General features: G+C 41.6%; 1 protein-coding gene across 3 annotated transcripts in view; it reads left to right on the forward strand.

Annotated features, from left to right (window-relative positions):
* The window catches only part of LOC119500190 (inactive dipeptidyl peptidase 10-like), a 235,965-nt gene that overhangs the window by 481 nt on the left and 212,662 nt on the right, over positions 1–22,822 (forward strand). The window lies entirely within an intron of this gene.

The following is a 22,822-nucleotide window of genomic DNA, read 5'->3' on the forward strand; positions in this document are numbered from 1 at the left end:
GGTTCCAGTTCTTGTCGTCCAGCAGTGTGAATGTGTTATTGGATGAGGAGCTACACACACTGGCGCAGTGGCGAGATTTCATTCATATCACGTCTCGCTCCTTGTTATTATATTATCTGTATGGTGCTGACAAGACATTATAGAGGCTCTTTTCATACAGACTGGTCTCTGTGCTGCCACTTCCACACGACAACACTCTCAGAAACATTTTGTGTGTTTTTTTTTTGATGGCGCATCAGTTGCTCAACTTTGCCGTGCGCAGTCTCGAGAGATCATCCTGATTATTCGACCTGTTGTTGTTAGAATAAAATCTTATGACAGTGGCTATACAAGGAGGCAGCATGAGGTGTGTGTGTGTTTTACAGACGGTGTGAGATAAATGAGAGGACAGGTAGTAACACAATTAACACCGACGTTTTCTGTTCGAGTCACGATGGAGAGAAACGACAAACATCCGCATTGTCTTCATCATCATAATATACCTAAACCTGCTGCTGGCTGGAGGAGTGTGGCATTTTTGGTGTGTGTGTGTGTGCGCGGTGGCCTCGCATACAGTGTGTTTGTGTGTGTGTGAGCGTGTGTGACTCAACGGGGGTATCGATTTTGCTGCGGGTTGCGCATCACTTTTCAACCTCGTAGTCCCACTGGAGAAATTTAGCTTGGGGCAAATGTATCCATCCTCTTTCCCAATAACTCAAAGGAGTGCAATTTTGGAATACAAGGCTGAATGTTTCGAATTAGTGGAGTTCAACTAAGAATGAAAGATGGGTGAAAAATATATATTTTTTTTCTCTCTCTTGCTGTTTCACTATTTAGTGCAGTTGGAATCAGAGTATAGCTGAGTGAGCCAGGTGCACATTGTCCTCCTTGTGCTGAGCTGTGAGACTTCATCAACAGCCATCACTTACTGCTGTAGTGTGCTCCAGATGCTGCATGGCTCCTTCTCTGTGACCCTTGTGCTGGAGCCAACTCTTCATCTGTCATCTTTTTTTTTTTTTTTTGTCGTGCTGATGTTCACCAGGGCCAACCCATTCAATCATAAGGATGCTCATAAAAGGCACTGTGTTTAATATGAGGCTGCGGCTGTCACACTGTACATGTTTTGGATGCAGGGAGTTATTGTTGGATGCATCCAGTTCAGTGGCGGCTGGTGACTAAAAAGATTGGGGGAGGACAGGAGGAAAACCAACCCACAGTGTCATGTCATTTCATTAAAGTTATTTCTCATTTTATGTATGGGCTCAGATATACAGTATGTGCTCTCATGTTCCTCATTTTTATATGTCATATAGGAGGGCTTACATGGGATTCAGATTCTGTAAATCTTTTAATTTGGAAAGCACTATGTGCTTAAATTTGACAAGTATTATCTAAATTATTATTATAATTATTATTATTACTACTACACTAGTTGTCTAGGTTACTTATTTCTACTTTGTTATGCAAAACGAAAAATTAAGCAGTAAAACAATGGTTAACAAGATTTCTTAAAAACAATCACTGCAGCCTCAGGAGTGTTTGTATTGTGTCACTTGAAGCCTGTCTGTAACTGCGCTTTCAGCAGTCCGTTGCCCACATCAGGATCCCGTCCCAGGTGAGTGCACCGCACGTCTCCGTAGCTCCACCGTGGGTCCAGCCCGGACAGCTGACGGTGAGGCCAGAGCATCAGAGCTCTCTCCATCCGACTGACGCCACTGCTGGCGCCTCAGGCATCCCTGACCCTCGCTCAGCAAGTCCGGGCTGACTCACGGCGGGACTAGGATGGTGTGCAGCAGCCCGACGTGCTGCTGCACTTTAGGACTGGATCCCGGTATGGGCGACAGACTGCTGACCGCTGTTCGTGTCCCATGTGAAACCAAGTCAACGTTGACTTATTTTACCGTAGTTTTGTTACATAACATACTTCACTCTGCTACGAACGTAAGTTACGTGGCAAACGTAACCAAATCTTTTTGTAAGCCTTATAAGTACTTTTTTTTGCCTAAACCTAACCAAGTAAACCTAACAACTAAGAAAGCCTACGTCGGAATTTTACTTTGAAAAGAGACTGTATGCATTTAAGGAGTGGAAACTGTACATTTCCTGTGAACACAGAAGTTTATTTTGAAAAGTCACTAGGCATAACGAGCGTAAATTGACACAAGTCGTTTCATACAGTTTATATGTTTCTATGGTCCAAACACACCTTTACTTGATATGCTTAAAGCATATAACATATCCCGTCATGTGGGAGTTAGTGAGTGCTTTAAACCAACGAGGATCGATGAAGGTAATTAGACAGACGGACTCCTGAATGTCCTGTTGTGTTGTGGAAAATGAACCATGTCACCTACACGTGTCTATAATACACGTTTGTTTTCAGACAACAGAGAATAAAGAAGTGAACAAAAGCGGTGTGTCCCAGGTGAAATAGAAGAATTAGAAAGAGCTCCACGGTTCGCTTCCCTACAGGTTGATGTACTGACACATATTGACACATGGACAAATAAATGAACAAGTTGCATAATTGTAAACATTCTTAAAAAAAACATTTCAAGTTTCTGAGAATTGAGCAAATATGAAAAAAAACACAATATTCTACGTGAACAGACTTGCTGAGCCAAATTGGATATTTCTTTTCTTACAGTGACAATAAACAGAGCTTGAATTACAGTCCGTGAGATTTTTCAGCCTCGTATTCTGTTCCTACTTGCCAACCCTCCCAATTTTCCCGGGAGACTCATGTTTTTCATTGCCCTCTCCTGGTTTCCTCCCGGGGTCACAGTTCTCCCGCATTTCTCCCGATTTATGGCAATTTTTCACACCTTCTTTTTCCTTTTCGTTATCTCAACCTGTTTCTGGCACTGTACAGCGTGTATAAGCCATAAGCTCTACTGTTTCCAACCAGATGGCAATAGAGCTACACCGAATGTCTTTTCCCGGCGGAGGAGAGCTGCTCGCGACACTGCGACACGGTTGGAGCTGCGTTCGCCGCACATGACAGCATCACAGCAAAGCCACTTTGGCGTGGCGCTAGCCGTTGGAAATAACGGGTTTCAGAGCACAGTGTCTGAAAGGACCTTCAGTGAGTGAGAGAAGACGAGAGAGAGAGATGGAGAGTACTAAGAGAAATAAATACTCAAGCAGGGGGAAAAAAATGAATGAATGAATGAATACTGATGAATAGTAGCCTCGTTTATACCAGAAGTTCACACCAGAGGGGCAAATTATTCAGTTTTCTTTCATGAGAATTTAAGGTAAAATTAAAAATAGGCCTATTTAACATAACATTGCTGTTTCAGTGCACTTATTATTTAGAAATTTCCATTCTTTAAAAGTCACCAGAATGGAGGAAACAAAGTCTCTAAAACTCAAATTTTTCTGTGGGACGACCCTTAGACCCCCGCTTTGGTTTTGAAATCTTCTCTATTTTTGAGGTGTCAAGGATGGCAAGTATGATTGTGTTTCCTTAAGGGTTGCCATGTGCAAAAATACATTTTCTGAATCTCTGTGTACAGCACTTTTCCCTTTCACCACCTGTCTTTGCATTTTTTTTGGGGGGAAATGAACTGGCTGCTCGCTGCATTCGAAATCGAAAAACCTCCCCAAATTATAACAACGGTGAGCTATGGTAAGGAGTGTCTGACACCCTGAGGCGTCTGTTGCAGCTCGGCATGATGCACTTTGCCTTCAGCTCACAGTGAGCCTGTCTCGGAAATCGGTGAAACAAGCAGGGATCATAGTCAGGATTAAGTACTTCAAAACTCCTCTGTGTTGCACAAAAAACGCTAATCTCTCCATGTCTGACCCCCGTCGTCTGGCACTGAGGTCTTAACGGCTCTCTGTTATCCTCTTAAATGCCCCCTCTTCATATCATAGCTGTGTCCTTATGCCACAAGCCAAGATAAGAAATCCAATTAGGACGCTGCAGCAGATTTTTCGTGGGCCTTAACTCCTGGGGTCTGGCTGAGTTTAACAAGGATGCTGCCCGAGGCTCATGGCGGTCCTTGGACGTGTCGGGTCCACCCACATGCAGATTGCAGCTATAAACTGGGATCGTCAGGGAAGCGAGGAGCTGTGCCAGTGCTCCGCTCCTAGTGATGGGAGGTCGTGTGCAATATTTCTCCCGCTGTGCTGTAACATTGTGGATTTACACGGCAGGGATCTCGACAGGAAGTTTGGGTAAGAGTGACAGTCAGTGATTTATGTAAGTGCAGAGGACTGAGCCTCTTATTTTGAAATACCAATTTTATGATCCTGTTTCAAGATGACAAGATAAAGTACATCTGAGCGTACGGCTGTATCCTACACCCACTACCTTCCATCCATTTATAGTCACATCATTTTATGGTTCTTGAGTGACAAAAAGCCTGGAACTGAAAAATAAAGTGACATGAAGTCTTTAAGCAGTGGGCACAACAGTGTCTCATGAAACCAGATGTTCTGCTTGATAAAATACCCTAGAAATAAGTACAGTTTCTGCACCAGGGGCTAGATGCATAAAGCTGTGTGTAGGTGCACGACTAAATCTCTGTGTCTAAAAACAGTGTGTATGCATATTTCTGCATTTGTGCCTACAGGCATTGTTCTGTTTTATCAGTCACTGTCATTTCAGACTTGCAGACTGATCAAAATTGATGCAGCAGGACCAGTGATATTATTCCATGCATTTTTCCCCTTGTCACAACCGGTGCCTACATTACCCAAAATGCAACTAGACTGCAGGCAGTTAGCTTGGCGTGTGTTAATAACAATCATAAAAGTAACTTTATTTATATAGCAGAAAAATGGTACGAAATGCTTTAGACCTAAAACCAGATAAAATTGGAATGAAATTATTAAATTAGATTACAAATTATTATAATTGCACTATTACATCAAATAATTACTGCCTCGCTGTTGCATGCCTCCGCCAACCCGTCAAGTTGCAGTTTACATCCATGTCTGTCCAAAATGTCATCACTTCATCATTTCCTCCTGTTAGACATTTGTGTGAAATTGTCCTAATTAGCGTATGAATTCTTGAGTTGTGTCTAAAAACCTGTGAACCTCTGACCACCGAATTCTAATCAGTTCATCCTTGAGTCCTAGTGGATGTTTTTTTAAAAATTTGAAGAAATTGCCTCCAGGTGTTCCTGAGATATCACGTTCACAACAACGTTCTCCAGCTACAGCTGTCGCCAGCACAGAGGCATCAGAACAATAAAGACAGCTCAAGAGAATGCAATTCTAAAATAATGTGCTTTTAAAGGGAAGAAGCAGAGCCGGCCTGCCTGCTCTCCTCTGGCAGGGGAATCAGGAGTCGAGTGGCCCTGACTTCAAAGGCCCGGTCTCCTCTGGCTTTTAACCTCGACTTAGGAACTACTAACAAACCCCGACTGGAGGATCTCAGGCTGCACTCAGGCTTGTATGAGGTTAGCAGGTCAGATGTAGACGAAATTGGTTCCCTTTGTGCATACTTAAAGAATTGTGGATTTGGACAGCCTCAACTGACTCAGGGACATCCCAGGAACGCGCTTATTAAGTCAGCCGCTGTGTTTAAAACCCCTTAACACTCCGAAAGCCCGCCAGTGGGCACGGCCCAGTTATTCTGTCTTTCAGAGGTTCTTGCGGGGTGAGTTTTCAAGCTAGAGCGCAGATACTGGTATCATATGAAACTAGAAAGCCTAAGGAATCCATTGGTACTAGGCTAGCTTGTTGAGAACTCTACGAAGTTACTCTAAATTTTGGTGAGGAAAAACTGGCATGCTAATTTTCAAAGGGGTCCATTGACCTCTGACCTCAAGATATGTGAATGAAAATGGGTTCAATGGGTACCCACGAGTCTCCCCTTTACAGACATGCCCACTTTATGATAATCACATGCAGTTTGGTGCAAAAACCATGCAGTGTTTTGCATGCAGTATAAATGTGTCATTTTCACCTTTTCTAAAAATCTTCACTGTATAAAATGACCTGTGGTGACCTCTAGGATAATCACAGCCTCATGAAACTTTACAACCACCAACTACAGACCTAGAGCATTCAGAGGATGGATGGTTTTCCTAGCTAGATTTTACAATTTCTGAGCAGTTTGCAGAACAGAAGTGCTCGCCATCCAATCATCGAAAAATGCAATTCTTGCAGAAATCTCCAAATGTCATAAATTTTTTATTCCAAATCACAGCATGGCTTTTTCTATGGTGTTCCTCAAGGTCTTTGTGTCAAAGTCTTTGTTATTTTCGGGTGGTAGTAATGGTTGAATTTAGCACCAAATCTGTGTAACAAATTGCATCAACCAAAAAATTGCTGCAACAATTTATGAGACATAAGTAAGCATGGGAATGGCCATCATATAGTTGTATCATCATGTTCTACACTCTTATACACTTGCACAATTTATTTTAATTGATTAATTCATTTATTAATACATGTTTTGTTCTTGTTAATGACTAGAACAACTTGACACACAGTACTGAGCTGCATCTCAAAGTAGTCTTCAGGTTCAGCTTTCAGATGACGTACACCACTTCTATGTGACATCTACTGTTGACTTTTTAATCTCCCCCTGAACATCCCCTGTCCCCCACCACTACCCCTCTAAAAGAGGGTGTAATGCTAAGGGTTTAAAATCACTTTCTACTTACTATTTACTCTCATCGTTTTATTAGAGAGCACGAATGCTACGGGTGAAACTTAAACACTACAAAGTCTCCTTAAAGAGTCCCACAAAGTGACAATGATTTCACAATTCAGTTCAACATTGATCCATGATTTACTATTTGCTTCATCCAGCGAGTCGGTGTGAACTCCCAGACATTTGGAGCCTTGTTTCTACTTTCTACTTCTAAAGATAGCCATGAAAGGAAGTACACAGACCCTTAATCAGCTGTTTGCACATCAATACTTACTGCTCCAGCAGTCTTTAGACCTTTCCATGAAGTGGACGAGGAAGAAACGATTACATTGATTGTCTAGTGGCATCAGCGAGGCTCTCCGACAAGGCCAGAGCAGCGGTCATTACACGCGGCAGTGGCTATTATAGCACTTGTGTTATCATTCATTCATCACATGTACCTGCAATCCATGATCGTCACCATCACTATCAAACTTCTGAGAAGTATTAGGGCCAGCTTAGGCTCAGAACTGTCCTTGGGCAAGATACATAACCCCAAATTACTTGCATCAGTGTGCCATTGGTGTGTGTGTGTGTGAATGAGTATTTCGATTAGATCGTGATGGGCAGGTTGGCATCTTGCATATCAGCCCCTGCCATCAGTGTATAAATGTGTGAATGCTGACATGTAGTGTAAAGTGCCTTTGAGTGGTCGGAAGACTAGAACGGCAATATGTGAATGCAATGTGTTTGTGCAGTGTGTATGATTTGGTGCCATCTAGCGGTGAGGTTGCAGATTGCAACCAACTGAAACTTCTCCTGTGTGCCAAGCGTGTACGAGAACTACGGTGGCCGGCTCCTTGAAGAGGACCCGCTCCGTATGTAGATAGAAACGGCTCATTCTAAGGTAACAAAAATACAACAATTCTTATTTTCAGGTGATAATACACTAAAGAAAACATACTAATATATTATATTTCATTTCTGCCAATAGATCCCCCTAAATGCTACCATTTAATCTGTGAAATCCTATTAAGGGTGGGGGCGCTGGAGCGAAGGCAGGGTACACCCTGGACAGGTCACCAGCCTATCATAGGGCTGACACATAGAGACAAACAGCCATTCATGTTCACATTCACACCTGCGGGCAATTTAGAGTCAACATTAACCTAACCTGTATGTCTTTGGACTGTGGGAGGAAGCCGGAGAACCCGGAGGAAACCCACGGTAACACGGGGAGAACATGCAAACTCCACAACAGAAGAGCCCCAAGCCAGATTTGAACTTGCGACCTTCTGCTAACCACTGCCCATCTGTGAAATCAACCTAAATAAATAAGGTGAGAGATGGAAAGTTTGAGTGATAAATCATTATTTATCATTCTATATACATGCCATTTATACCTTTGGCTCCAGGGGATTTCATTGACCAGCACATCTTCAGTCAAAGACAAGGACCTCTTCAGTGAATTAGTTTCACACCATGCCATTAGTTTGTTAGCTAATCGTTATTTTGAAGAGCAAATTCAGTGAAATAAGATTTATGAGAGCTAATTGCATCCTGGTTTACCAATATTTACAAGTTGAGTGTACTCGACGATGAGTCTTATCTGAAAAATCATTAATTAGAGAGCCTCCTCTCCAAATGACTGATAAATGATTTGCTCTGCATTACATCGGCCAAGTGGAGCGAAAATGCATTGGCTTGTCTGTCATGTAGTCCATGAAAACTGCCTGTTCTCAAAATAGAGCTTTTTTTTTTTGTCGCTGGAGATATATTCGTAGTTGAAACACTGACATGCTTTGATCCAGCTCAAAGAGCGCCTTACTTCAGATGGAGTACTTTGACAAGTTCTTATGTTGCAGTTGAAGTGAAAGCCACTCTGATTTGAAAGATAAGTAATGAGGACGACGTTAAGCTGCAATCAAACTCTGTCCTGAGAGGCCGGGGAAAACACAAGTCTCAGATACAAATTTCTACTGTCATGTCTGCTTGTGAAGCATCAGCGAGGTCGCTAAATGGTTTAATGTGAAATTATATTTTATAGTTTTTTATAAGTGGTTGTCTTCAATCTGGAAATCCCAGCAGATATGCCATTTATTCAACAGTTCAAGTGATGCTGGCTGGATTACTGCTGGTTGCTCTGTATTGCGTGATGTGTTTGTGTGATAAAAGACAGAAAACATATCAAATGATGAAAAAAAATATTCATAAAGACAAACAGATAGAATATCTTGTCTGGATAAACAAAATATTGAATTCCAAAACATTTCACTTTCATTTATATTTCACATTGTATGCACACCGCTCGCTCACATACACTTCTCCTCCGAGGTTTTTCCTATCGCTGGCAGGAAGGCTGGGATTGTTTGCAATCTCTGTGCCAGCACGCGGCACCGATGGCTCTCATCTCCGTAACTCGGCACCCCCGGATGCTCGACAACTCAGCCAGCAGGTTATTGAACCTGCGAGGCGTTCCCCTGTTCCGAAGATCTATCACATAAACTTCTTTAAAAACTGCTCGGGACTGGCTGGCGCTGGGAGTGATAGATTGCTTGAATCAGTCTCATAAGAATGATTGCATTGGCTCTTGAGTCGCTGAGTCTATAAATTATAGAGCTGTGCCAGCTGATCTCAATATATCCTCCCCTCCGAGTACATCTCTCATTCCCAGGCTTCACCACGGAATGTGTGATAGATGTGTGGCTAATTTGTTTTGTGGTTGAGACGTATCTGCCACTCATTTGCATAAGAGTGCTTCCTCTCGAGAAGGCTTATTTGTCCTTGTAAAGAAAAATGTAACGCGATATAACCTGTCATTTGCCAAGCCGTGCATATTATACTTGCACTCAAGGGTCCTATAGACTTCCTACTTTAAGACCTAGAGTAGTTGCTCCTGAGAACATAATACAAGTTGGTGAAAGAAAAAAAGCAATTAGACACTCGCACATTCACTTCGAAAGCAAAGTAAGTGATACAGTTCTGCACAACAGCTTCTCTGGAGGCCACATATTCCAAAAGGAGCTCAATACACTTGACGATTAATGGTTCAAAAAAACCCGAGCGTTTCTCCTTTGAAAACACAATCAGAAAGATTGATGACTTCATTCACATGCTGAGTTTGTCTCATCTTATTTTACTCTGCCCGAGTGTGGTGGTGGTGGTGTCTGAGAAAGCCATGCAGTAGAAGATGCCATTTAGATGCAATTTAGCAAGTTCATTAAAACACAGCGGCGTGAAGTAAGTCTTCATTCATCGTTGTTACAAACAGTTTGTAAGAAGTTGTATCTGTCTGATGAAGTATGGTCTGTGAAAGTCATGTCAGTAATATTATGTCAGGCCCTAATGGGCTTCAGAGCCCGCTGTGCAGTGAAATTAACAAGGGTGAATGGATCGAGGAGTGTCGGTAGGATGCAATGAATCCTGAGGGGCAGAATTAGATAAGTAGTAAAGTCCTCACTGTGCTACAAATGAAAAAAAAGGTCAGTTAGGTTAGTAATCATCCAGAGTGACAGGAGGGATGTCGTTCAGCAGTTCAGTGATCAGTGATCATAAATTCATTCAATTTACAAATCTCGGCATGTCTAAACAAGAACCCATATGGCATTCAATTCTTGTTTGATGCTTTATAAAATCCTCCCCATGAGGTGGATTCTAAGTGTTTGTATCCCACAGGTGTTGTTTGCATTATTATTGTCTTTCATGGTGTTTCCATATGGACGTGCCATATGTCTTTGTCTTATCAGGCAGCAGATATGCTGCTTAGAAATGCTTTTGGCTTAAAGGGATAGTTTGGGTGTTTTGAAGTGGGGTTGTATGAGGTCCTTCTCCATAGTCAGTGCATTACCTACAGTAGATGGCGGTCGGCATGCCCCCAGTTTGGAGAAACAGACAGGAGTACCGACATGGAGGCAAAGCGATGTACTGCTGTGGACGGGGGGCAGCAGCAAAACATATTTTAGACACCTTTTAGACACAGTTTAAGTGTACACTAGGCTATATCAACACATACTCACTCTTAACTCGTCAAATACGGCAGCTAGGTCAGTGGCCCTACGCCTAATGACGGTCGAGGAACCCTTCTAGCGTCAGTTTTGCACACATCAATTTCCGCTCGTTACGTATGCAAACAATATCTTTTCAAAATAAACTTCCGTTTTTACAGGAAACAATATGGTTAGGTTTAGCTTTGCTTTCAGATGGAGAAACCCAAATCCTGCCTGTGAATATAATGCTTTTATACGGGGATAAATTGGGCAAAATTCATGACAACATTGTGAAAAAGGTGTATTGGTTACTATTGGGCCAAAGATCAGTGAGAGGGGTCAGGTAGTTTGTGAGATACCCTGTTAAATACCAGAAAAACGCTGTGTTGGTGCCACAGCAGCTGAGAAAGACTTCTTGTCAGCTCCTGGTCATTTTTACTCAACGTCATGTCAGAGTTTACTGTGCCGTTATCTTTTCGGAACAGCTGGCAGACTAGATCGGAGGAGAACATTGTGAAGCCTCATGCAGAGAGGAAGGAGCTCAACTTGCGGCCTCAGCTCTGGATATTTCATGTTGACAGAATGGATCTCAGTGAGATTTAAAGTTTCAGAGAGGCGTGTGCTGCTTGCACTGTAACCCTGCCACCACAAATACTGCTACTTCAGTATTCCTGCCATCTCTAATTTAGACCATTTTTCAGCTGCTAAAAACCTGTTATTTCTAGGTGTTTTTTAAATTTCTTCTCCCTTACTTTTCCTCTTGTCTGTTGGTGGAGTATCAGTCAATATTAACAGATTGACCACATGAATATACTTAGAATCTTTTTCCTATTATTTCAAGATAAACGTTATGCCAGCTTGTTCTCAAGGAGTGGGTCTTGAGTAGGGGGTGTGTTAAAGAGCCATTCTTTGTTTCAATGTTTTGATAGAATTATATCAGAAGGAGAGAATGGAAATAACGTGTTTTAATGACATGGAAATAGTCATTAAAACAAAACATCATTGTCATCAGCCATACCTGAGGCTGATGCTGCGTGTACATGGATATCATGATGTGAAAAGGAAAGTCATTTTCTCTGAATAAAAAGCGAATGCGCACGGGGAAAGAAACCTGTGGTTGAAACTGCCCTCGTCAAGTGGACTGCTAATGCCTGGTCACGTAATGCCCCCAAAGGTGAGAGAGCGAGGAGCCCCGGCAAAGTGGCGTCGTTCATCCACTTGCGTTGCACAGCCGGCCAGAAACGACAATGACTCACCCTTGGTGAGGGAAAAGACAGAAGAATTGTCAGCAAGCCAGTAAATAGCGAAGCGGTCCATTTCATTACTTTGTATTCATGTAATAAATATACAAATGTCAATTAGATGGTAATCTGCATTAGAACATTCGCAGGCGAGTATTTAGCATTTTGGTGTTGTTTATTCGTCACGCCCCCGGTGTGTAAAGATCTTTACTTCTTGTCTGTAGGACGCGTTAAAAAGCTATTCTTTGCTAACCCCTTTGCCACAACAACAATATAAATATTGATGTTTTAAAATGAGACAGCAGGCTATCACAGTAGCTATATTTGAGTTTAAACGTTGCATAGTCAGAGGAACTACACTATAAACGAGTAAAAACAGGTTTACCTTGCAAGTTAAAGTTTAAAGTTGAACTTAAAATGTACCTTTACACCTCCCCGAGTAGGTATAAGTCACTCTTTATTGTGTGTTGTCATGGATGGGTAGAAAAAACAGTTACAACATCATTTTCATGACTAGTTAGAAGTGTCGCTCTCTCTCCCACATGACCCGAGTGATGCACCACTTACGCTCTGAGACAATGTTTTTATTATGACTGAATTAGATATAATGTAGTTGTGTAAGTAGGGATGGAACAACTGAATAGAAAGGTGAGTCTAGAGGGAAACAAACTAGTTAAATGTGGTCATTAGTGTTGACCAACTTAGCATCAGTAAACAGGCTGCAGGAGCCTTTGGGACTTAAAGCAGTAGTATCATGTACTGTATCATGGTATGGTTAACACAGAGCCACAGTAAGCAACATTAGCTACTCAGCTTTCATATACTAATTTATATATGTCTATATTAGTTGCTTGGTTGTAGCCAGACCATAACGATAATGCGGGGAACCATCTGTTTCACAGCTCGCCAGCAGTCTGTCCAGCGGCTTCCTGCCTCAACACTCTGCCAAGTTTTTAAGTTTGAAGCTAAGGTGGACATTTGCATGGTGAATACATAAACCATAACACCCCTATTGGACCCTTGCGAGACCCAAAAGTCTTTGGGGTCATGTTAAAAAATGTTTTTCCAAAGAAAGAGAGCCTGAGTAAGAATATAGAGAGTGTAAACTAAGTCTGCTCCCTCACCCTTTCCTTATTGACACAGGAAATATTGATGATATAAATATCTTAGTATAGCAGTGAACATGTTTACCTTACCCCACGGCCCTTTAACCTTTTATAAGTACTCCTCAGGTTTATTTGAATGCACAGTAATATTCCAACAGTATGTAGAATCCTTAAATATTCTGTTTAAGCGGCGGCATTATGTAAATATCACATCCTATTCACAATAGCTGCGTAAGCTCTCGCTTTGCAAACACAGATGATACACTTTACTGTACACCAACCTTGTATCACTTCCTCTTGTATTCCTTCAGCAGTACAGTATGTGCAAAGCTCTGCTCTCCATGATCCATCCATCCATCCATCCATCCATCTATCTGCAACCGCTTATCCCGTTACGGGTCGCGGGGGGGCTGGAGCCAATCCCAGCCGACATTGGGCGAAGGCAGGGTACACCCTGGGCAGGTCGCCAGTCCATCGCAGCTCTCCATGATAATATATATAATCTATACACGCTTAATTCATGCAGGGACATTTATGAGTTGTGAGGATGCTTTTAGACGTATCGTTGTAAAGAATAAATAAAATCCAGACTCATCACTATTAGCTATTGCTGTTACAATGTACTGGGACTTTATGAGAGGAGGCAGTGGAGATCAAGTCGAACCAGAGGGCAGAAACGGGCATTAGCATGTGCTGACATGTCACTGTTACTGCAGGTAACATGGCCAGTGAGGGGCCACCTTGGCTTTCAAATGGCTGTCTCCTGGCGATAGAAGACATTTATAAAGGTTTAATTCACGATGCTAGTGTGGGCCTAAAAGGCATGCTTTGACATTTGACTTACTTTACTGAGCTAGGGTAGAACATTTTCTTTCTTTCTTTCTTTCTCTCTTTCTTTCTTTCCTTCTAAAAACAGAGATAGGTTAAAATCCAATACAAAGTGATTTAAAAATATAATACAGAGACCAATCTTAAATGTCAAGTTTGCCCTTTAGGACACATTCTGGTACATTGATCACATCTAAGGCGCCCACAGCGTGCTGCAGACATCAAGGATCAGTAATGCCTGGGACAATTTTCAGATCTCCGCCAAAGACTAGCAGTGTAGAAACACCACTGAGATGACACATCTGACTTGTTATTGTTTTCTCAGTTTATTCCCTCTTTACGAGGACACACTGGGCTCTGTTTTCCTCAAAGTGGGCACAAATGGAAGCACAGGCTCCTGGTGCAAGCTCACATGGGTGTGATCAACTCATTTCGGCAGTTTAGGTTCCCAGTGATGGTAGTGCATTCCCATGCCCAATGAGGCCAACAGGAGCAATACAGAATCAGCAGGTGAAGTCGGGGTAAGCTTCAGTAATGTTCAATTACAATAGCTCCTCTCATTAGCTGAAAGAGCAACAGACGAATTATAGTGAATGGACTAGGGATTTCCCGATACCAGAAATTTAGTAGTCAATACCAATGCCAGTGAAATTCCACGCTTCTTGATACCAATTTGATACCATAATAGAAAAACAATAAATCCCATGAACTTCAACATCCACTGTTAGGAAGTTAAACAGGTCATAATTCCCTCTCTATTATCTATTTTATGTTGCTGTGAAAACGTCTCCTTCAAACAACTGGATTTATTCAAGGTTCTCACCAATAACTACATTTTACAAGATTGCACTCGAACGCTTCATGATAATGTTACCTTATATACTGTATATATTATATTATATTGACCTTCGCTCAATATTTATCATTTTTAAGATAAGATAAGATAAGATGAACCTTTATTAATCCCTGGAGGGAAATCCAGGTGTCAAAGCAGCAACATCACCAAACATCAGCAAACAGAGTGAAACACGAGAGGTAAAGGTATACAAAAATTATAAAAACAATAATAGAGATATAAAAGATACAGAGTGAATGGGTGAACATAGTGTGTACAGTCCGTCAATAAATAAATGTAGTATGTACAATAAATAAATGTAATATGTACATATGTGCAGTCTATACTGAATAGAGCCTGAACGCACCTCCCGTTAAAGTTAGCCGTTAGCTCCGCAGGACTTAGCTGCCCATCGGCTGCTAACAGCTAACGTTAACTAGCTCTTTTCTATCATCGACGTTACTAATGAGCCGTGACGATACCTATGGTACTGCAGAAAAACGAGTACAATCATGTTTTCAGAATTTTGGCATTAATTTATCGGTAAGTATTGGTTCTCGTGACATCCCTAAAATGGACTGGGAGGAGCAACATGTTTTCATCCCAACTTGTTACATACCGCCGCTTTGTCACGCCCCTTGGCGTCACGCCCCTTGGCGTCACTTTATTTTCGGCATCAAAACCACTATAGTTGCCAACGTCGTCACTTTAGGATTAGGCAACAAAACCGCTATTGTTAGATTTAGGAAAGAACCACATGGTTGGGTCTAAAACTACTACGTTTGTTCAGTGAAAATGACACTGAAAGTTATGAACACGGGACATGAACGAACAGTTAATTGTAACGTGACACACGGGACACGGACAGCGATCTCCTGGATCGAGCCCTGTGTTTGTTGGACCCATCCACCTCCACTCCCGCCCGCACTTTCTATTGGCGTTTACTGCTGCCACGGATGGGTTTTCATTACAGTTGATAGAACGCCCGGTGCGTTCATACTGGCACTAACGGGTGTCTTGTGCGGGTGCCTCGGTATTTAATGCCCTGGGAATGAGAATGGGCTGGGAGGAGAGAGGCTATGTGGTATCGAGACACAAACATACTCACCAAACATACGTTGTTGTTATATTTGCGATGGCAGATGGCATCTTCTCTTTCTTTTTTAGCTGTCTCAAGCTTGTTTATGTCTCAAGCCAGGTTTCTACCCAAATGTGTTTTACATTATTTCCACTTAGGGTTTCGTTGCACTAATTGAAAATGAGCATAAAAAGAGGTGGATTGAATCGGACACGTGGACAATATCTTTAATAACGTACGCTGACAAGTTGTCACACCTGATTGGTTGATACAACTACTGTCATGTAATTTGTATCTGCACGCTGCTCTCACACGTTGGTTACAACGTGTGAGAGCAGCGGTTAAATGCGTGGTAATTGTTACATTCATACACATAGTTTATCTAAATTATTAGACAATCCAACTATCTGTTCAAAACATGTCACTTCAATGTTGGTCTTACAATGGTCTGACTTTATTCAAGCTTGTAGAAGGAACTGAATGTGCAAAGTAATGTTATTTATTTATTTATTTATTTGTGTATTTCCAGCGATGATTAGTGTTGGTCTCAGGAAACTTCTGACCTGCCTCAGTGTGACAGACTAACAGCGCGGGCTGCTGGTCAAAGCAGAGCTGAAGCTGATGTGATCCTCTCCTCTCTCTCTCTTTCTCTGGGGAGCTGTGTAGGAGGCTGTCTTGCTCCGCTCCGCTCTCAACTTGAAAACAGCAGATTTGATCTGTCAGCCGTTCCCACTGTCTACTGGAAGGTCGCTCTTTAAACAGAATGTAAAATGAACGGTGTCTCCACCGATTGTTAAGACTGCACCTGGTTGAGGAGGCTTTCAGACAAAGAAATCTTTCAGCGCCAAGGACTGTTTCTCCTGCAAAGACATCCTGGCACGTACTGTGATGTTTTATTCTGTTATCCTTGTTCATCTGGCAGAGAGGCAGGGTGTTGATTGCTACTGCACCTTGAGATTAATGTGTGAAAACCTTGCCAATTAACAGTGAGTTTGAAAATCTACTGCACTGCCTTAAGAGCGAAGTGAAAAGGTTTTTCAATCAGTGGCGCATAAAATCGTGGCTGACATATCGACAGGTTTATAAATGATGGTTTAAATGTAATTTCTAAATGCCAAATTGCATAGTGTACTCATTCAGAGGCTGTGTGATGGACAATAACTGCAGCTGATGATATATTAAACCTTTATTATCTGACTTAAAGCTTCAGTAGGCAGAATGTTTTTGGCATCATTGGGCAAAAATTCATAATAACCTTTCAGCATATTGTAATTCAAGTGTTCTGAGAGAAAACTAGACTTCTGCACCTCCTCATGGCTCTGTTTTCAGACTTTAGAAAATCTAGTCCGTGACGGGAGGCTTTGACCAATCTCAGGTCATTTCGGAGAGAGAGCGTTCCTATTGGCTGTGCTCCGGCTGGTGGGCGGTGCTTGGTATTTCCTCAATAGATCTCAAAACATGGTTGCCGGGTCACAAACTTTCTCTTTTTACAGCTAAACAGAACACTACAAGATGTTTCTGAAAACATTTGAGGCGAGAAATAGGCATTACAGTAACAGAATATTGATTCATATTTGATTTGGTCGGAGTTTGACAGCCGGCTCTATAGACGGCTCCTGGACTGCAGACACCCACTCGGCTCTGATTGGTTGTTTTCCTCCGGTCTGTGAAATCTTGCAGATGCCGTTAGGAGCACCGGAGGATACAGAGGCACATGATTTTTTTTTCAGATTACCTGTCTCATGCACTACTGTCAGGATATAGTTACTGTTTTATAAAAACAACTTTTTTTAATCATAATTGCTCCATTTCTACCGACTGCAGCTTTAACACTTTTCATTCGGCAATGCCTAAAGTTTAAAGTATACCAACTATTTTACCTTACCTTTGTCTCAGTTTTATAACCTGATAACAGAACTGGACTTTTAGTGCTTGGAGGCACCTGAATGTAGAATACATTAAGAGCATCTTGCAGTCCCTGACTAGATATTCACTGAACAAAATAGGCTGGACTGTGAAATGAACGTATTCCTCATTGCCTTCGCTGTGGCCCGAGGCTTCCAAAGAACTCCGGGGAGAGAGGAGTTATTGCTTAAGTGTGTTATGTGTGTGCTCCGTGCATTTGTATGTCTAAAGTGTTGTACCGATGTGCCTGAGGAGGAAGCCAAAGCTCATCCCCAGTAACACAGTAGAGGGGGAGTGGGAGAGGTGTCAAAACATTAATGAACGGCTGTGTGTTCCTCTCTTTGGCGCTCCAGTGTGGTGACAGAGCTGCAATAATAGGAGCCGCGCATAATGAGTCGCTGCAAGAAGAGAAGTACACAGAAACACCACGAGCACACACACATGTAAGCACACACTGCAGAAAAGCTGCTCAGAAATACAGTTTGGAAGGAGAGCCGCTGGCCCCTGTTGGTTACCAGAGGAAGTGGCCATGTGCTGGGCACATTCAGTTGGACTGCATTCGGTTATTTTGTCCTTCGGCTTTGAACCCTCTGTTTTTCACTCCCTGTATTTACAGGCTGCTGGCTCAGTCCCTACATCTCTTAGCTAGGAATGCTAGATGGTGTAATTTTTCACTAGAAGTGGGACTACTTAGAAATACGATCAATTGTCATGTGAGTAATGCTTAACATGTTTTAGGACCGTTTTATGCAGTTTGAAATAGATGGATCTGATATATCTGGCAGAATTAAAAACTACTGTAATCTGTATGGTAAATGACTCCATTGTTTATTTACCTAATTTCTGCTATTTCTGTTTTTACTAGAGCTGTCAATCGATTAAAATATTTAATCGCGATTAATCAAAAATTAATTGCACATTTTGTATCTGTTTAAAATGTACCTTAAAGGGAGATTTGTCAAGTATTTAATACTCTTATCAACAAAATGGTCAAAATGATTGCTTTATGCAAATGTATGTATATATTTATTATTGGGAATCAATTAACAACCCAAACCAAATGACAAATATTGTCCAGAAACCCTCACAGGTACTGAATTTAGCATAAAACATATGTTCAAATCATAACATGGCAAACTCGAGCCCAACATGCAAACAACAGCTGTCAGTGTGTCAGTGTGCTGACTTGACTATGACTTGCCCAAAACTGCATTATCATAAATTGGGCATGTCTGTAAAGGGGAGACTCGTGGGTACCCATAGAACCCATTTTCATTCACTTATCTTGAGGTCAGAGGTCAAGGGACCCCTTTGGAAATGGCCATCCCAGTTTTTCCTCCCTAAAATTTAGCATAACTTTGGAGTGACAAGCTAGTATGACATGGTTGGTACCAATGGATTCCTTAGGTTTTGTAGTTTCATATGATGCCAGTATCTTCACTCTAGCTTTAAAACTGAGCCCAATGCAACCTCCAAAATCTTTTCATAAATTATTTAATGATATTTCAAGAATTTGCGTACAGTTATGTGTCATTTTCTTGCAACAATCTTCCTTAATGTGTCTTGATTCAAGCTATTGACACTAGCAAATCCTCCTGGCTGATCTTTGTGGTGTGTTCAAGTGCAGAAAACATGAGGCAACACATAATGTTTGATTGGTTAGCTTTTGACCGCTTTTAAATCAACTTGGTCTTTCAGGTGTCTAAAAATAGCAACACCTTTAGTGGTGCTCGTTCTGTCCGACACTTTGGTCTAGTCGTGATAAACAGCGGCCTATATGGGATGCTCACTGAGCTCTGGACCTCGAGGTTGACATTCAGCTGTCTGCTGTATTGCTTTCTGTGCCTCTTTTTATGCATTCTCTATAAAACTGTTGTTTAATCATCACTTGAGACTGAAGACATTAAACGCTAACAAAAGAGAGAAAGTCACTCATGTCTATTCCACACTAGATAATCACTCCCCCGCCACATGCTCAAACAAGAAAACTCCTCAGAAAACGAGCCAGTTCACGGTGCAATAGGATTTAATGGCGGTAATAATCTGTAGCAGCAAAACCAGACAGGTGATGCAATTTCCTGGGCCTTTGCTTCGCTTTCTTCTAATCTGGTTTAATAGGATGTGAAGCTTCGGTTGTGCTTTAATCTCAGCGAACAGACCACAGCATGCTCAAAGCTCAACTTGATATGACAGGGCAAATTATTTACTTGGAAAGAGATTATTCTGTGCGCTGAAAGGTGATGTAAGTTTAGCCGAGGATTGTTTTTGCCAGCGTTCTGCTCTGGGATGTTTTGGGGTCTGACAGGGACACAACACCGGCTGTTCATTGGTATTCTGGGGCTGCTCGGCCTGTCTTGCTATACTATAGAATGCATAGACTTTGTGACAAAGTTGATGAAGCATGCATTTTCATCACAGTGCCAGGGCAGAGCTCCGGCAGTGTACGATGGAAGCATTGAGCAGTAGTGGAAAAAAGGTCTGAGTGAAGGCATAAGTAGTGCACACACACGACTTATGTGTGTTAGAGAGATTGTATGTGTGTTTGCTTTTATTGCTCTGTATCTCTCTATGTATAATGTATCTGTAGCTTATATGTCTCTCATGTACTTGCACACACAGTCCTATGGCGTTAAACTGAGTGGGAGGATTGGGCTTATTGATAAATATAATTTGCATTTCCTTCTCATTACCGGTTAATGATGACTTTTCCTTCGCCTTAGAGCGAGCAGCTTACACACTGGCTCCTAATCATACTATAAGGTGTGTTAGCAAAGGGACAATTGCATGCCGGTGTTCTAAAAGCAGTGGGAAGTTATTGTAATTTGGCCTGCTGATTAGGTTCAACACAGTGGCTGTGACACATGGAGGCAATTAAGGTACATTAAAACCATTAGCTCCATATTGCTGCAATTTGCATAAAAAAACCTACTACCTCTCAGTCAAATCTGAACACACAGAAATATACACATATTCAGATTCAATGTGAGGATATCATCACCATCGCCGATGGCCATTGGGAATAAATCCATAGAAGTCCATAAATCTGCCCTGAAATCAGCGAAAGATTATGATCTTTATAACCCCAGAACTCGCCTGAGAGTCATTACTTTTTTTTTAAAGTTTTCTTCAGTATCAAAGTCATCCAGTGATAGTTGTCTGTATATCCAGGGGCATATTCAAGGTCTGAAATGAACTTTTTTCACTGCCTGACACTGTGGCAGGCAATTATTATTTTTTGTCTGCAACTCATAAATTTATAATATATTTTGATAAAGTTGGAATTTAACTTCGCCCAATACTCATTTTTACGGATTAGCATGAACGCACCATAATGTAACTCAATAGAACCTCAGTTAACGTTTGTAGTTCCGTTAATTATAAGCAGGACATTACTAACTTTCCTCCTGTTGATTTCAACACAGATTTGTTGTTCACAGTGTCACATTATCAGGCAAAAAATTACGTGCATCCCCTCAGGTTTCGTAGTAGTAGCGCCAACGCTGTTGAGCGCTTTTTTTTCTTCTGGTCCCAAACATACTAAATGAGCCTGCGTATGCGTCATTGTGCGTGCGTAACAGTCGGAAAGCATCAACAGGAGGAATCAACAGTCATAGAGGCATGAGATGCCAAGGATTTGAACAACTAGAAACCGGTTCTCAACGGGAAACTCTGTTCCCATCCCTAGCATTTTCCCTGCCTACCAAAGTGACGGATGGCCTGACGATTTTATCCACCACTGCCAACAATTGGCAGGTGGCAGGTGCTAATTTCAGATCCTGGGGATATTGCAAACAGGAGCTGCTAATAGCTAATTCTGCATACTTTTAATGCCGTCAATTTGCCAAAAGTAAACAAATATAGGCTAAAAGGAAATGAGGCTCAGCATAACTCATTTAATCTTCCTGTTCACATCCCCCAAAGCATTATGGGAGTGGGGTCACGGTTATCTCAATTTTGTATGACGAATTTTGTATGTCTCACAGTGTCAGAATTTGGAAACCACTGGTCTAAATTAGACCTCATGTAGGTGATGAAAATATGCATCAGTTAATTGTGTAAGAATCTGATAAGGTACTCTGTCATTTAGTCTTCTAAGCTTGAAGAATAATGGAAACTGCCTGTGGACTGTGTATGTATCACTCTGCACGTGAAGATAATTATTTTGACACAATCTTCACGCTGTATTTCAGTCGTCTCGGTTTAGAAGGATAGGATGCATCTTCTGTGGTGTAAGCTCTTTAAGTGACCATCTCCTCTAGCACAAAGCTACTGCACATTTAACTCCGGCAAAGACACAGTGGGACTACTTTGGTGGAGAAATGATACTGTAATGATTAAATAGCTGACTGCTGAACTGGGCTCAGTAGTGGTGGCAAACTGTGCCCTGTCTCCCACAACCAATAATTAAACCATCTGAAGAAGGGCAAAAAATAGTGATTATTCATGGATAGTTTATGATGCATTCAGCTGGCTGCTGCAATACTTTCTTTATCTTGTCGTGTTTGCTTGTGTTCTTACTGTGTAAACAAGACCTTGTTTGCTTCATGTGTGTTCAGCCTGCGAGGAACCTGGTCGCATTTTTCTGACAGACCGTGGGTGGTGCTCAGGGCTCTACCTCGATCATGCAGCTGTTTGGAGAAGTTACACTATTTTTCATTGCATTTGGTACTGACCTTAATAAGGAGTAGCTTGGAGGAACTACTCAAATATAGAAGGAAATAAAAAATGATTTGAGCATAGACCCTAATTATGAATTTAACTCTTGTCTATTGCAACATTTATTCCTACAGTCTGTGAATATAAACTGTAGAAAAGTGTGAAGCTATTATTGGCTGCCTTGACTTTTTGTGCCTTTTGCACTTGTAGGGCAGAACTGTTCATGCAGCAAAATCACATCAGTGTGCAAGAAAGTGCAGAAATCGGGTTGTTGAATGGTAGCGATGGCAAAGAGTTCAGAAAAAAAGGCAGTTTTATCTCTTTAAGTCAACAAGCTTGTTGACCTCCAAACACTAGCCGAGTCTCCTCGGTTGCTCAGCTTTATAGACTAAAGATAAGATGCGTCGCACACTGTTGTGAAAATTAATTATCCAACATTTTGATCTCAAGGTCTTCGTCAGGACATAATCATGGCTCAGCTTTATAGAACATGAAAGGGCCACTGGAGGTTTATGTTGTTTACCTGATTGTAATTTAGCTTAAGAGATCGGCCAATTATCATGTTGGGAAGCAAATATACAGAGAGTTACCGACAACCAAAGTGCATTCCATT

Source organism: Sebastes umbrosus, chromosome 13, assembly GCF_015220745.1.
Source record: "Sebastes umbrosus isolate fSebUmb1 chromosome 13, fSebUmb1.pri, whole genome shotgun sequence".
Taxonomy (NCBI): Eukaryota; Metazoa; Chordata; class Actinopteri; order Perciformes; family Sebastidae; genus Sebastes; species Sebastes umbrosus.